The following is an 18,110-nucleotide window of genomic DNA, read 5'->3' as shown; positions in this document are numbered from 1 at the left end:
CAATTCATTCCAATACCATATAAATTATTTGGAAAAATAGTTAAAGAGGGAGTTCTACAAAATTCCTTTTATGACACAAATATGGTGTTGATGCTTAACAGGGGAAGAAAAGTTAAGACCAATTTCTCTAATGAATATCTATGCAAAAATTTTAAATAAAATATTATTAAGGAGATTACAGAAGTTTATCACCAGGATAATACACTATGACCAGGTGAGATTTATACCAGGTAGGGATGGTTCAACATTAGGAAAACTATCAACATTATCAACCACATTCATAAAAAAAAAACTAACCAAAATCATATGATTATCAAAATAATGCAGAGAAAGCTTTTTGATAAAATACATCACCTATTCCTATTAAAAACACTAGAGAGCATATGAATAGGTGGAACTTTCCTTAAAATGATAATCAGTATATACCTAAAATCATTAGCAAACAGTTTATTTAATGGGAATAACTTAGAGGCATTCCCAATAAGATTGGGGTGAAACAGGAATGGTCATTATCAATTCTATTATTTAATATTGTACTATAAATGCTTCAGCAATAAGAGAAGAAAAAGGCTTAAAGGAATTAGAATAGGTAATGAGGAAAGAAAACTCTTACTCTTTGTGGGTGATATGATTGTATACTTAAAGAATCCTAGAGAATTAACTCAAAAATCAACTTGAAACAATTAACAACTTTAAGCAAAGTTGCAGAATATAAAATAAACCCCCCTAAATCATTGATATTTCTATATAAGACCAACAAAGCTCAGCAGCAAGATATAGAAAGAGAAATTTCATTTAAAGTAATGGTCAACAGTATAAAATATTTGAGAGTCTACATATCAAGACAAACACAGGAATTATAAAATGCTTTTCACACAAATAAAATCAGATCTAAATAATTGGAGAAATATCAATAGCTCATGGATAGGCCAAGTTAATATAATAAAAATGACAATTCTACCTAAATTAATTTACTTATTCAGTGACATACCCATTATCCTATCTAAAAGTGTTTTATAGAGCTAGAAAAAATAATAACAATATTCATCTGGAAAAACAAAAGGTCAAGAATATCCAGGGAAATAATGAAAAAAAAACACAAAAGAAGGTGGGCTAGCTGTACCAAATATGAAGCTTTTCTATTAAGTGGCAGTCATCAAATCTTTTTGGACTTGGTTAAGAAATAGAGTGAAAGGCAGCACAGTAGATAGAGCACTGGCCCTGGAGTCAGGAGTACCTGAGTTCAAATCCGGCCTCAGACACATAACACTTACTAGCTGTGTGACCCTGGGCAAGTCACTTAACCCCAATTGCCTCACTAAAAAAAAAATAGAAAGAAAGAAATAGAGTGCAGGATCAATGGAATAGGTTAGGCAGAGGAGACACAGTAGTAAATTACTTTAGTAATGTACTGTTTGATAAACCTAAAGATTCCAGCTTCTGGGATAGGAACTCAATATTTGACAAAAACTGCTGGGAAAACTGCAAGATAGTATGGCAGAAACTAGGCATAGGCCAACATCTTATACTGTATACCAATATAAGTTCAAAATGGGTACATGATTTTCACATAAAATGTGATACCATAAGTAAATTAGGGGAGGAAGGAACAGTTTGCCTCCAAGACCTATGGAGAGGAGAAGAATTCATGACCAAAGATGAGATAGAAAAAATGATGAAATGCAAAATGGATTATTTTGATTATATTAATTTAAAAGTTTTTGTATAAACAGAAGCAATGCATCCAAAATTAGAAGGAAAGCAGAAAACTGGGAAATTATTTTTATAGCCAATGTATCTGATAAAGACCTCATTACTAAAATATATAGGGAATTAAATTAAATTTATAAGAATGCAAATCGTTCCACAGTTGAGAATTGGTCAAATGATATGAAGAGGCAGTTTTCAGATCAATAAATGAAAGGTATTGTCATATGAAAAAAACATGTTCTAAATCACTATTATTTAGAGAAATGCAAATTAAAACAACTCAGACATTCCACCTCACACCTTCCCTATTGGTTCCTATGGCAAAAAGAAAAGAAAAGAAAAGAATAAAATTTGGAGAAGCTGTGGAAAAATTGGAACACTAATGCATTGTTGGTGGAGCTGTGAACTAACCCAACCATTCTAGAGAGTAGTTTGGAGCTATGCCCAAAGAGTTATAAAGCTTTGCATACCCTTTGACCCAACAATACCACTATTAGGACTTTTTCCCAAAGATATCATAAAAAAGGGAAAAGGACTTGCATGTGGAAAAATATTTATAGCAGCTCTCTTTGTGGTGTCAAGGAATTGAAAATTGAGGGAATGCTCATCAATTGGGGAATGACTGAATAAGTTGTGGTATATGAATGTAATGGAATACTATTGTGATATAAGAAATGATGAGAAAGCAGATTTCAGAAAAATCCGGAAAGGTTTAAGTGGGCCGATTCTGAGTGAAGTGAGCAGAAGCAGAGGAAAATTGTACAGAGTAGGAGCAACATTGTGTGATAATCAACTGTGATAGACTTAGCTCTTTTCAGTAATAAAATGATCGAAGAAATTTCCAAAGGACTCATGAAGCAAAATTCCTCCAGTAAAAAAGGCTGTTGGATCTGAATGAAGATTGAACTATACTATTTCCATTTTGTTGTTATTGTTGTTTCTTTTTTGAGGTTTTCCCCTTGTGTTCTGATTTTTTTTCACAACATGAATAATTCAGAAATATGTTTAATGTGATTGTACATATTTTGGGGACAGGGGAGGGGAGGTATAAAGAAAAAATTTTGTGATGAGTAAAATCTAATGTGTACGTCCTTACCTGCCCCCCCCATTGTGTGTGTGTGTGTGTGTGTGTGTGTGCGTGTGTGTGTGTGTGTGTGTGTGTGTGTGTGTGTGTGGAGAACTAGCTAAGGCTTACTTATAAATTCAGCAACAGTTTAGGCCTTTAAGCACTTATTAAAATATATTAGGGGTTAGCAAAGAGCAAACGAGAAAGCCACCTTTACCTAGCTATCCCAGAGACTGAATTCCCTTCAATTCCACTAGAAGCGCCCTGTCGAACCAGAAGAGGGCAGTCCCCACACACAGCTCTAAGCTAATTGGCTGGTAACATTCAAGTCCATTGATTGACATGACTTACAGACAGTCCATGAACTTCCAGGATGCGAGGATGACCTTAGAAATCTCAGAAAGGTCACCTCATGCTTTCTTGTTTCTCACAATTTGGAACTAAAAAATCTCATAAAAACAAATGTTGAAACCTATCTTTACATGTAACTGGAAAATAATAAAATATTTTTATGATTAAAAATTTAAATAAAATAAATAAAAATTATGTATGAGAATGCATAGAATGCATAAAACTTTCCTAGGATTTTGTTTTGTTTAAAACATTATATATGTTAGAGTTATAGAAGATCTATAATTCATTTTAAGGAAGTATGTAATAATTGCAATTATGCTACTCTCCAAAACAAACTTACCTTTTCTAAGCAAGGGGAATTTATGGAAATGTTCTATGCTTTCCTTAGCAATTATAACATCTTGGTGAAATTAAATTTACAGAGAATGACATAGGCTATATACCTGTAAGACACAAAAGATTCTAATCATAGAATCTCAAACTTATGAGGGACATCAAATGTCATCTAGTCTAACCCAAGCATGGATAGAAAATCCATACACAATGTGACCACCTGCCTGATTGAAAGCCTACAGTGAGGAGGCAGCTAGGTGGTGCAGTGGATAAGGCACTGGCCCTGAATTCAGAAGTACCTGAGTTCAAATCCGGCCTCAGACACTTGACACTTACTAGCTGTGTGACCCTGGGCAAGTCACTTAACCCCCATTGCCCCGCAAAACAAAAAAAGAAAACCTACAGTGAAGGGCAAAACTCTACTTCCTAAGCCAACCTATTTCTGTACTGACCCAGGAAGTAGCAATTGATCAATCATTCAAAAAGCATTTATTATTCTCTTACTTTATGTCAGGCATTGGGATAGACTGCAAAATTTTTTCTTCATATACAGAATGAAGTAAACCCCCTAGTAATGAGGGGTGTAAACATATACAAACATGTTTGTATATGTATTAATTTATTCATACCCTTGTGTGTGTGTGAGAAACAGAGGCAGAAACAGAGAGAGACAGAAAGAGAAAGGGAGAGACAGAGAGAGACATACAGAGAGAGAGAGAGAGAGAGAGAGAGAGAGAGAGAGAGAGAGAGAGAGGAGTCAGTTTTTCTCCTCCATTCCTTCTTATGGAGGAAATTTAAGAGGGATATGAAGAAATTTATACAAAGTGTTTAAACAACTTGACCAATGTAGTATCTCCTGACTATCATGCTGTGCTGTGTTCGAATTACTTAAACTCTCTATCTTACTTTCCTCACTCCCCTTTCTTCTCTAAAAAAGAATGAGAATTATTTGATTACATTGATTTTTATCTACAGTGTTTCATACAGTTCCATACACACATGTGAATGTATGCATATATGTGTGTGTGCATCGATATATGTATAATAGTTATTATAGTTAGTATTTACATAGTGTTTTAAGGTTTGCAAAGTAATTTACCAATATCTCGTTTTATTCTCACTAAAATCCAGGGATGTCAATGCTATTTTTATCTGCATTTTACAGATAGAAAAACTGAGTTAAGCTAAGTTAATTACCCAAGATCACACATCTAGGAAATTTCTGAGGCAGGATGAAACATCTTCTTGATGCCCTATCCACTGTGCCATCTATCTGTAAATATACACATATGTATTCACATATATAAACATAATAAACTTCAAACTTCAACCCCCCACTTGCCTAAAATATGACATATTTACTTAGTAAATTAATGTCTGAGTACCACAATAACCCTGGTAATTAGAGAGTAAGAGAATATGGACATTACTATGCCCGTTTTACAAAGATCATTTAATCAGTAGTTGCATAATATTCAAAAGCAAATAAATGGTTGAGCTAGGGCTTCAAATTTAGTTCTTTTATTTCTACCTGGTTAACTTTTCCTCTTCTAAGATATGATAATTTTTCTTGCAGTTTTAGTGGGTAGTTTATGGGGTGTGGGATGTAGTGGTTAGAGTATTTGAGGTTGCAAAGGGGAAGAGGGAAGAAATACTGATCATTAGAGAAAACCCTATGAAAAGTCCAGTTATCATTATACCCTCATTTCCTTACCGTTCCACATGCAAGAAAGAGAAATTCTAAAAACAACAAGTAGTTGAATTTCAAAATGACAATGAAAAATCACACATTGAGAAAATGCTTATATCCAAAGTATTTCCTTAGAGAATTCCTTCTTGTCAGATAAGCACAGAACAAGTGGTATATTAGTATGGAATACCTATTGAACTACAGTAATAGTTTTGTTATACTGAAGCCTTTGTTGAAATAGTATTTCCTATAACAAGTTTATCTTACCCTGCTATAACAATATTTTGTTTTTAAATATATTTTAAGAAAGACTGTACAGTGAAATACCAACCACACTAAAGTAATTTCTTTATGCTGTTGACGACAACCTTAAATTTTGTGACAAAATATACATTAAGGAGATAGTCAATATTAAAAATAACAGCTACCATTTATATAGCACTTTCATATTCACAAATCATTTTATATGCATTATCTCTTTTTTGTCTCACAATTTCCACTGAGTGAAATACTTCTGGCATTAGTGGCTTGATTTTTTAGATGAGGAAACCGAGGTTCAGACAGGCTATGGTACTTTCATATAACATATTGTGTGTATAGTTGGCATTCACAAGACATATAGCGAATGAATTTAGTGAATGTCACTAGAAATAGGTGAAGTACAGTGTCTTTTATACATGATCTCTTTTGAACCTTATAACAATTAAGTTAAATATATACTTATACCAGGAATTATTATTTGTCATTTTTTTATAAATGAAAGAATTGAGGCCCAAAGAGTTTCAATTCCTTGTTCATGGTCATGTATCCAGTAACTGTCAGAGGAAGGATTCAAACCCAGGTGTTCCTGACTCTAAGTCTTTGATCTTCACTATGAGAAAAGAGCTTTCATTAAAGTCATAATATGGCTCCTAAATTGCCTCCCTTAAATAATATTTTATTCATATTTTCACATGTTGTTACTACTAGTTACATGATAAATTATTGACTGCAGACTTCCTTCCTTCCTTCTTTCCTTATTTGATTTGACTAAGAGATGAATCACCTAGGGGCTAGATAAAAGAACTGGGGATGATGGTATTCAAGTGCTTTACTCACAGCCAAAAAAAATCTATATTTTGTAAAAATATCTAGATGATACAATATATTACAAGTATTGGTGCTTTTAAATACCATATAATATCTATTGATTTTTTAAAAAGAATTAAATATTTTCATCATTCAATTCACGGAGAAGTAAGAGTTACCCAAAAGCTAAATGGAAGGCTAGAGTATAAGGTGGGGTGAGGATATACAAGTGGTTAAATCATAACCAAGAAAGATTCTGTATTTTGTAAAAATGTATACATGACATAGTAATTACAAGTAATGGTGCTTAGATGATGTTTCATTTCTTCCTTGCTGCATTTCTTTTTCTTTCTTCATTTTTATTTCTATATCTTAGCAAGGGTTTTCTTGGAACCATCCTCCTGATCCTTCCTTTGTCAGTAAAATGTATGATGCAACCATGGGTCAGATCAAGAATGCCTCCTTTGGGGAGCCATTCTTAATTGTCTATAACAGCTATATAAGAGTGCCAGGTGCTAACCCAGTAAAGATGTATAGGTTCATAGTTTTATACAGGTATAACTTAAAGGAAACTCAGAAGGCATGTAACTTTTCCTGTCCCTTTAAGTTTAAAGATGAGAAAACTGAAGCCAAAAGACTTGTAACTCCTCTATGATTATATAGGTTACAAGATACAGCCCTGAGACTCAAATCTATAGTCAGCTCTCTTTTCTACTGTACCACACATCCTCATAAAATTGCACCTCTTTTCTTCCTCTGCTTTCCTGGGGTATCTTAAAATCAACAGCTGAGTCAACACAGTCTTGACTTATGAAAGTGGAATGAGACATGCCATCATATTAGGTAGGTGTCCATAAAGCAAGATAAGCTATCATTCCAAGCCAGAAAAAAAATAAAAAGGGGGCAGAGGGAACCCTATTATTCCACATATGATCATTTACCATTCACTGGACAAAAAATAGTCAAGGGATCAAGAAGCCTTAAATAATGATCCTTTTCTTCTATTTCATTTCTGTTTGAAGGATATTGATGTTGAGGAATGAGTAAAAAACAGATCTTGTCTTATACATACCCACAGAATTTTTTTAAATGGTCCGTCCCATTTAGAGAAATAATGAGTCCTACAACTATCAAATTGAATCATCTAACTAATTCTCCATTTACCTTTGATATTTTAAACTTTTATCTGATAAGGGTTACCAAGTAGAAACTATTCATTAAGGCTTCTGATGAATGAAGAGGTAAGTGATTAGCAAACTAAAAACTAAAGTTAAAATTCCCTGAATAATAACTCTGAAAATATATTTAATAGAAAACATAATTAAAGGGTATAGATCCTAAATAGTTTAAATCATAGTCTTCATCATAGTCTTATATTCTCTCAAAGTTAAAGGTTGTCTTTAATGTTAATAAAAAAAATGTATACCTTCTTAAAGCTTTTTTATAGGTAGTGGGGGTTTTTTCAGGATATTCTCCTATAATGCTTTAAGATTTATAAAGTATTTTATACACAACAACCCTGTGAATTAGACTGAGGTAGGAATTATGGCAATATGGCTTAGTAACTGGTCGTGACTAAGGCCAGAACCCTTTCATCATCTCAAAACAGCAAGAAATGTGCCAAGTGAAAGAACAAGCAAAACATGAGCATAATGGAAAGAAATTTTTGGAGATAAAACCTTATAGAAAACTAACAGAGACTAAAGAAATGTTTAAACCAGAGAAAGGAATGTATCAACTATGATACATACATAAAGAGAGAGAGGGAGTGAGAGAGGGAGTGAGGGAGGGAGGGAGGGAGGGAGGGAGAGAGAGAGAGAGAGAGAGAGAGAGAGAGAGAGAGAAGAGATTGAGATTTAGCACCTGTATAAAAGGTAAAAGGACAGGAAGCATATTTCCATCTTTCAAAGAATTATACAATTCCTCAAATGCAATCCAACCCAGTTCTACCATCTTCTGCTTATCCATTTTTGATCCTAACCCATTATCCATCTAATGTGTTCATCCCATTGTACATACACTTTGACCCAGTAATACCACTACTAGGTCTGTATCCCAAAGAGATCTTAGAAGAAGGAAAAGGACCCACATGTACAAAAATATTTATAGCTCCTCTTTTTGTGGTGGCAAGCAATTTGAAAATGAAGGGATGCCTATTAACTGGGAAATAGCTGAATAAGTTGTGGTATATGAATGTAATGGAATACTATTTTGCTCTAAGAAATGATGAGCATGAGGATTTCAGAGAAACCTTGGAAGGACTTACTTGAACTGATGCTGAGTGAGATGTGCAGAACCAGGAGAACATTGTACACTGTAAAAGCAACATCGTGTGATGATCATCTGTGATAGACTTGGCTCTTCTCAGCAGTGCAATGATCCAAGTCAATTCCAAAGAAATCATGATGGAAAATGTTCTCCAAATCCAGAATAAAGAACTGTGGACTCTGAATGCAGATGGAACCATATGATTTCTACTTTTTTTTTTTCTTTTTTGAGGTTTTCCCCTTTTGTACTAATTATTCTTTCACAGTATGACTAATGCAGAAATATCTTTAATGTGATTGTACATATATAACCTATATCATATTGCTTTCTGTCTTGGGGAGCAGGGAGGAAAGGGATGGAGGGAGAAAAATTTGGAACTAAAAATCTTATGAAACCAAATGTTGAAAACTATTTTTACATGTGACTGGAAAACAATAAAATGCTTTTATGATTAACAAAATAAAATAAATTAAATTAAAAAGTAAACAAAAATAGTTTCTCCCAAATATATCTACTTACATAAAGATTGATGAACTAAATATCCATTTTCACATCATTATTTTAATAATAAATATTATTTAAACATTTAGTTTGTCATAGATATTTACATGTACATACATACACACACATATAGATAGGCTAATCTCTTCTGAGTAAACATTGATCTCATTGTAGAGGTACTCTAGTATTCTGGGGTTACATAAAACTAGTACTTTCTAATCATCAAAAAGGAACATAATCAAGGACCTTATGATATATACATTTGGGGACCTATCCAGGAATCTTTAAGCATCAAGACAGATTACAATGGTTACTTCAAAGGCCTGTCATCCTGGGTGATTTAAAAATTCTTATAGATACTTATCCTTATAAAATCTACTACTTCTGTCTAATAATATTATATGTATCATTGATTCCTTTTGCATACATACTTGAGATATCATACTAACACACATGTCATTAGGTAAGCATTCAGTTATAATAATTTTTTCTTTCACTATTTATGTCTTTAGACTTTATTTTATAATCATTTATGTTTATCATATTCCTCACAGATTTTTTTTCTTTTTACACTATTCATTTTACTTACATTGAAAGGTATCTAATTATATATTTTCAAGTGATTTTCTTTGCTTTTTTATGAGCTCTTCATAGCCTAAACATTTTCTATTATATGACATGGTTGAATCAATATTAAAAAAGAAAAAAAAACCTTCCCTTATCCTACCCTTTCAACTATAGCCTATAGTGCATATATTCAATCACAAAATAATGTGCTCTAGTTTAAAGGCAACTGTATCCTCCTCAATGAAGCAAATTTTCTTTTGAAAGCAACAGGTGGCTCTGTAAGCAGAAGGGAAAGAAAGTCAGGAGGACAGAATCTGTTATCAAACAAATGGAACAAAGAATACTTTTATATATTTCAGATTAATTTTGTTGCTTAATCTGTCTCATGAAAACTATTTTTTACTAAAAAGCTTAAGACAAAATATCAATATATTAATTCACTCTACCTAGAATATTCAGAAATGTCATACCACTATCTCTCTTCACTGATCGCCAAGTTTGCCTTTGATCTTTTATCCCTCTAAACCTTTGAACTGTACATTACCTTATTCTGCCATAAGCCCCCCAAAAGAACCTTAGTGGTAAAGAGTGCATCCTATTCTGAAATTTAATGTATTTATAGTTGCTAAGGGACTCCCTGTGATTGGATATATATGAAACAATATTTATTGTTTTCACTACAAATGGAGACAAGATGGCACAATGACAAGAGTATTGACTGTGGAATCAGAGATTTTGAATTCAGTTTCCATCTGTGATGCTCACCAATTATAAGCACTTGAGTAAGTCACTTACTGGTATAAAATTTCTTCTTCAAAAAGAGTGTTTTGAATTAGATGGCCTCTAAAATCCCTTCTGCAGAAGACAGTGGAGGAAAAGCCATGATTTGCCTGAGCTTTCCCCAAGACCTCTCCAAATACCTTCAAATAAAGCTATAAGACAATTCATGGAGAAGCAGAACCCACAAAAAGACAGGGTGAAGTTATTTTCCAGCCAGACAACTTAGAATTTTGTCAGGAAAGGTCTGTGTACCAGGGTGAGAGTGGAGCACAGCCAAGTAAAGGCTGTACCAGCACAGATCCAACCTCAGTGCAGACCCAGCCACAGACACAGCAAACTAGGAGCAGGCCTTGGGAGCCTCTGAATCAGCAATGGAATTCAACCCACAGATGGTAAGATGACCAAGCAACTGCAGAAGGAGATTACAGGGGTCTTTTGCTAGCACTGAGGCAAGACTCTATTGTTTTTCACATACTAGGATCCATATCACAGTCTTGTGTGGCAATCCCAGGCAGGGGAGGAACATAAGCACACAAGAGCTTGAAGCCATAGTAGAGTAGACTTCATAGCTCCAGGGAAGAAAAGCAAACCTGTGCTTGCTTGCAGACCAGAGCACAGGCCAGGAGGGTAGTAAACATATCTCTTCTTAATTCATAGCACTTTGGAAGAACTTAGGACTTACAAATCCCTAGAAATATCTCTGAAAACAGTTGTTCAAACTCCCTGAAGCTTGAGACAGTGTGCCCTCAGCCCTGGAAGCAGTGCCTCACTTTAATAAATAGTCAAAAGTAAAGAAATAGTTTGGGAAAATCAGCAAACAGAAAAAAAAATGCTCCTATGTCCAAAACTTCCAAGAAAAATTTGAATTGGTCCAGGTCATGGAAGGGATCATAAAGGACTTTGAAAATAATGTAAGTGTGAAATTTAAAATTGGATATAAGATCATTAAACTTCCGCTTTGAACTTTTTCCCTTATATATCTCCCAGACCAGTAAGAAAAGAAGCCTCTGAGCTTTACTCAGAGAGGGATTAGCTTTTATTGTTTGGGAATTAATTAGCCAACAAACAGGTGATACAGATTAGGGAAATAGAAAAGCAGAAATACAAATGAATAGTCTTAGATTTAAGCTTAGTCTATATTCTTTCATAAAACTCACCAAATCCCAAAACTGCCTCTCAGGCTGAGAACCAGAGTCAAACGCCTGCTGCCACCAAGAACCAGAGCCGATCACCAGAACGCTCCATCAAACCCGAGCCAGAGTGTGTGAGCCAAGAGAGCACTTCCGTTCTCTGCTCAGTCTTTTAAGCTGGTGCCCCGGAAGTCTCCTGTGCTTGACCACACTCTCCCGGGCAGCAGCAGGCACATGGCTGTTCATCATGGTCTCCTCCCCAAAAAGGGTGGTCCTTCAAAAACTGGTGGTTCTTCAAAAAACGTTTCAGTACTATGCATTCAACTTTTAAATTTCAGTTAGAGCTTTAATTTTTTACCACATAAGAGAGGTAGAAGAAAAAAAAAAAGGAAAGAAAAATGAGAGTGATGCAAGAAAATTATGAAAATATCATCAAAAGCTTGGTAAAGGAGACAAAAAATAATGAAGAAAATAACACCTTAAAAAAATGTACTGGATCAAATGGTAAAAGGTACAAAAAGCCAATGAGGACAAGAATGCTTTTAAAAGCTAAATTGGCCAAATGGAAAAGGAGGTAGAAAAGCTCTCTGAAGATAATAATTACTAAAAAATTGGGACCTAGCAAATGAAACCTAAGGACTATATGAGAAATCAAGAAATAATAAGGCAAAACCAAAAGGAAAAAAAAATGGAAGGCAATGTGAAATATCCCATTGAAAAAACAACTGACTTGGACAATACATACAGGAGAGATAATTTGAAAAGTAGTGAACTACCTGAAAGCCATGATCAAAAAAGAGCCTAAACATCATCTTACAAGAAATTGTCAAGGAAAATTGTCCTGATAGTCTAACACCAGAAGGTAAAATACAAGTTGATAGAATCCACCAATCACCTCCTGAAAGAGATCCCAAAATGAAAGCTTCAAGGAATATAGCCAAATTCCAGAGCTCCCAGGTCAAGGAGAAAATATTGCAAACAGCCAGAAATAAACAATTCAAGTACTATGTAGCCACAATCAGGATAACACAATATCTAGCAGCTTCTACCTTAAAGAATCTGAGGGCATGGAACATTCCAAAAGAACTGGGATTACAATGAAGAATCACCTATCCAGCAAAACTTATTATAATCCCTCAAGGAAAAAATGGGAATTCAGTGAAAGAGAGGAATTTCAGGTATTCTTGATGAAAAGACCTGAACTGAATAGAAATTTTCACTTTCAAATACAAGACCCTAGAAAAGCATAAAAAGGTAAACAGGAAAAAAAATCATAAGGGATATTAAAAGGTTATACTCTATACATTCCTACATGGAAAGATGATACTTGTAACTCATAAGAACTTTCTTATTAATAGGGCAGCTGGATGGAATATATTTAGACAGAGGGCACAGGCATGAGTTGAATGCAAAGTGATGATATATCTGAAAAATAAAATTAAGGGATGAGAGGAATGCACTGGGAGAAAGTAAAAGGGAGAGGTGGAATGGGGTAAAGTATTTCATATAAAAGAAACAAGAAAAGGCTTATACAATAGAGGGGAAGATGGGGAAGGTTCTGAGAAAGTAGGAGGAGTTGGGGATAAGGGAGGGTGGGGAGATAGGGAGGGAAGACTGGGGGAGGAGGTATCAGAAGTAAAACACTTTTGATGAAGGATAGGATGAAAGAACATAGAAAATAGATCAAATGGCCTAGGAGGGAAGAGGATGGAGAGAAAGGCAGTTAGCAATAGTAACTGTGAAAAAATTTTGAAGCACATTTGTCTGACAAGCCACATTTTGCAAACACATAGAGAACTGAGTCAAATTTGTTAAAATAAGAGCCATTCTCCAATTGATAGATGATCAAAAGACATGATACTTTGAGATGAAATAATCAAAGTTATCCATAGCCATTTGAAAAAAAAAATCTTACTCACTTTTGATTGGAGAGATGCAGTCAAAACAATTCTGGGGTACTACCTCATATCTATTGGATTGGATAACAGGAGAGCAGAGGAAAATGACAAATGTTGTAGGGGATACGGGGAAAAGTAGACATTAAAGCACTCTTGGTAAAGTAGTTAAACTGATTCAAAAATTCTGTAGAGCAATTTGGAACTATATCCAAAGGGCTATAAAACCATGTATACTCTTTTTGGTTTTTTGTTTGTTTTGTTTTTTTAGTGAGGCAATTGGGGTTAAGTGACTTGCCCAGGGTCACACAGCTAGTAAGTGTCAATGTTCTGAGGTCGAATTTGAACTCAGGTACTCCTGAATCCAGGACCGGTGCTTTTATCCACTGCTCCATCTAGCTGCCCCAACCATGTATACTCTTTCACCAAGTAATACCACTACTAGTTTGGTATCCAAAAAGAGACTGAAGCATAATTTTTTTAGTTCCTTTTTCTTAATTTTTTTCTCTGTTTTCTTTCACAACCTGACTAATGTGGATTCTTTTTGCATGACTACACATTTATAACTTATATTGGATTGCTTGAATTTTTAAGGGGCTATGGGGAGGGAGGGAGGAATAGAATTTGGAACACACAGTTTTAAAAATCGATGATAAAATTGTTTTTATATGTAATTTGGGAAAAAAATTCTACCTTAATCAATCAATAAATAGATGAATGAATGAATGAATGAATTGATGAAAAAATAAATAATTGATTGAATGAATGAATGCATGGATGAATGAATGAATGAATGAATGAATGAATGAATGAATGAACCAGCCAACAAACAAACAAATATATGAAATCCCTTCTGGAGCTGAAATGATTTTCAAGTTACTTGGAGGAAGCAATAAGTGTGTGTGTGTGTGTGTGTGTGTGTGTGTGTGTGTGTGTGTGTGTGTGTGTGTGCGCGCGCCTGCATGTGTGTGTGTGTGGTTTCATTTTTAACAGCAATAGTAATTGTACTGATCTTGAACTCACTCTAAATATCTGACCCTGATCAGATGAACCTGAATCAAACTGATTCATCAATTTTAGTTAGTTCTCTAGCATTTAAGTGTTGGACTTAATGTGTTTAATATCTCTTTTTTTTGTTGTGATTTTGTTTGGTTTTTAAGAAGTATGTATGTGTGTGTATTATAATAGGCAAATGGGCAAAAGTTGCAGTTGTTAAAATTGTGGTTCATCAAAGATTCTTAGTTATATTGCAGGGGCTATTCATGTTAGGGAGTCAAGATTTCAAAAATCATTCAAGCCCACAATAAAAAAGGATCAGTGGTAATAAAATTCATAGAAATATAAGGTCAAGGGGGAGCTAGGTGGTGCAGTGGATAAAGCACCGGCCCTGGATTCAGGAGGACCTGATTTCAAATCTGACCACAGACACTTGACACTTACTAGCTGTGTGACCCTGGGCAAGTCACTTGACCCTCATTGCCCTGCAAAAACAAAAACAAAAAGACACCAGAAATATAAGGTCAAAATGAAAAACAATGGTAAGGACTGACAAACTCTTGCTGTGAAACAGTCAAATTATTCCTCAGAAGAGAAACAAAGAGCATCAGAAGAAAGTTGCAACTAGAATAGTTCTTATTGACCTTTATATACTCAGGCATTGTTTTCTCCAATTTATCAAAAAACCAAAAAGATTAAGAACCTTAAAGAGCAACAACAACAGCAAATAAACAAACAAATAAATAAACAAAATAACAAAACAAAACACAAACAAAAATATATACACATTTTGCAAAGAAAATAATTCTGCGTTGGACAAGGCAATACAAAGAGCACCAAAGGTCTGTAGATTCAATCAATTATATCCCATTGATAATAAATGAGATTTGGGGCAGTTAAGTGGGCTAGTGGATAAAGCACCAGCCCTGAATTCAGGAGGACCTAAGTTCAAATCTGGCTTCAGATGCTTGACACTTACTAGCTGCATGACCTGGGTGATTCACTTAGCCCTTATTGCCCTGCAAATAAACCCAAACAAACCAACAAACATGCAACTAAATAAATAGATTAAATAAGTAAATAAATGAGTGAATGAATGAATGAATAAATGAATAAGTAAACAAACAACTAAATAAATAAAGGAAGAAATGAATAAGAGATTTAAACAAAACTATCACTCTTTGTAGATGATAAGATGACATACTTAAGGAATTCTAAAGAATCAACTAAAAAACTACTTGAAACAATTAATAACTCTAGCAAAATTGCAGGATATAAAATAAACCCGCATAAATTAAAAGCATTTCCGTTTTGTTTGTTTGTTCCTTCTTTCTTGTAGTTTTGCCTTTTGTTCTGATTCTTCTCTCACAACATGAGTGATGTGGAAATATGTCTAACATGATTATAATGTAAACTTATATCAGATTGCTCTCTGGCTTTGGGAGCGGGGAGGGAAAGGAGCAAGGGAGAAAAATCTGGAATTCATAATCATACGGAAATGAACGTTCAAAACTATCTTTACATGTAATTGAGAAAAAATTTTAAAAATTAATATTAAAAAAAGAAAAAAAAAGAGATTTTTTGAGATACTGCAGTTTTAAGCTTCTGCAACCAGCAGCTCTTAATTAGATGTAGTACAACTGCAATGGTTTCTTCCTGACTTACTGGGATCAGCAGCCATGAGGAGCAAACCTGGGCCACTGTGTCTCTAAAATTAGGCCAGTTGCCTTATGGACTAGCCTTCTCACATTCTTTTCAGGTTAGGAGAGGTTTACTGCTTCATCAGTGCTGAAGTGCAAGAGTTTGGATATCACATAGTGTTTAATGTATCACACAGAGGAATCCTAAAAAGATAGAAGTTGTATTGTAGCTAGATTACTGGGTTGGGAGGAATTAAGAACAATGGGTTTGGATCTTGGCTCTGTCATTAATTTATTCTGTGAACTTTAGCAAATAAATTTTCCTCCCTGGGTCTCAGTTTCTGCAACTATAAAACAAGCAAGTTGCATTAATGAAAGTTCTAGCTTTTATTGTATTTCTTAAGGCTAGTCAATTTCCAGAGTTTCTGTCTGTAGCCAGTATAGCTTTATTGCAGTTCAAGTTGGTGCTTCCAAATATAAGCATAGAAGGATTCCTGTTGTAACTCCTATCTGATCCCCAAGAGGGGCCTTATAATATTTGGTTGTTTTATTCTCTAATACTTTTATTCTAATATAAGGTGCACCTGATTATGTTTCAGAAATCCAGAACAAAGCAACCAAAAAGCAACTGAATTCTGATGTTTATATACAAGCATTCTCAGTACAGATAGAGAACAAGCAAACAAAACAAACTAGTGATCCTGCTTCAAAGATGCAGATTGACTTCACTGAAACTTATTTTGATAGAATTTGACACTAATCTATGTTTATGGGTATAGGCAAAAGGAATTTCATTTAAGAGAAACAGAATGTAAAAAAAATGAGTGGTAGAGTGACATTCTAAGAAGAAGACACATTCATGTAAATAAATCTTGTAAGTGGAGAGGGAAACAATTTTGGAAACACCTTGATGATGCTCAAAGGAGGGAAAAGTCAGGTTGATATATTTTAAAAGGTTCTTGCACTTATACGATACTAAACAGTTTTCAAAGTGTTAATAATAATAATAACCAATATATATATATATATATATATATATATATATATATATATATCACTTACTATTTGCTAGACAGTGTGTTAACCACTCTAAAACACAATCCCATTTGTTCCTATAGATGAAGAAACTGAAGCAGACAGAGGTTAAGTGACTTTTCCAGGGTCACACAGCTAGTAAACATCTAAGGTCATATGTCAACCCAGTCTTCCTGACTTCAAGTCAAATACTTCAAATGCTATATACCTAGCTGCCTCACTGAACACAGAACACCTGGAAAGAATGAAGAAATAGATTAGGATTTTTCAAAGATTATGAACTTGCTATAGAAGGATTATATAGATAGAGAGATTCAATTACCCAGTTGTCTATCATTTTATCTTTTTCTTTCTTTCTTTCTTTCTTTCTTTCTTTCTTTCTTTCTTTCTTTCTTTCTTTCTTTCTTTCTTTCTTTCTTTCTTTCTTTCTTTCTTTCTTTCTTTCTTTCTTTTTTGTAAACAGGAAGATGAAATTGCAAAGTGGCTTGGTATTATGGACCTAATTTTGACCAACATGAATAAAATTATTGATAAACCAGAATTTACAGAGTCCTTGGAGTAAAAGAAATACTCTGTATGAAAATCAATAATAGAGTAGAGGAAAACAAAAAAAAAGAGGATTAATTGGTAGGATGCTATGAAACGATTTCTATAGGGGCAGTCAGAACAAGCAGAGAGGAAAGAATACAATTTTAGAATAGCATCCTTAATTTTTAATTTTTTTTTCAGGGCAATGAGGGTTAAGTGATTTGCCCAAGGTCACACAGCTAGTAAGTGTCAAATGTCTGAAGCCGGATTTGAACTCAGGTCCTCCTGAATACAGGGCCAGTGCTCTATCCACTGCACCATCTAGCTGCCCCTAGAATAGCATTTTTACAAACAATTACTTTGAGAAACTATTTGTTGTTCAGTTGTGTCTGACTCTTTTTGATCCCATTTGATGTTTTATTGGCAGATATAGTAGAGTGCTTTGTCATTTCTTTATCCAGATCATTTTACAGAAGGGAAACTGAGGCAAACAGAGTCAAGTAACTTGACCACACAGCTAGTAACTGTCTGAGTCCAGAACTGAACTCA

The sequence above is a fragment of the Dromiciops gliroides genome, chromosome 6 (genome assembly GCF_019393635.1).
Source record: "Dromiciops gliroides isolate mDroGli1 chromosome 6, mDroGli1.pri, whole genome shotgun sequence".
NCBI lineage: Eukaryota > Metazoa > Chordata > Mammalia > Microbiotheria > Microbiotheriidae > Dromiciops > Dromiciops gliroides.
Note: the sequence above shows the minus strand (reverse complement) of the source record.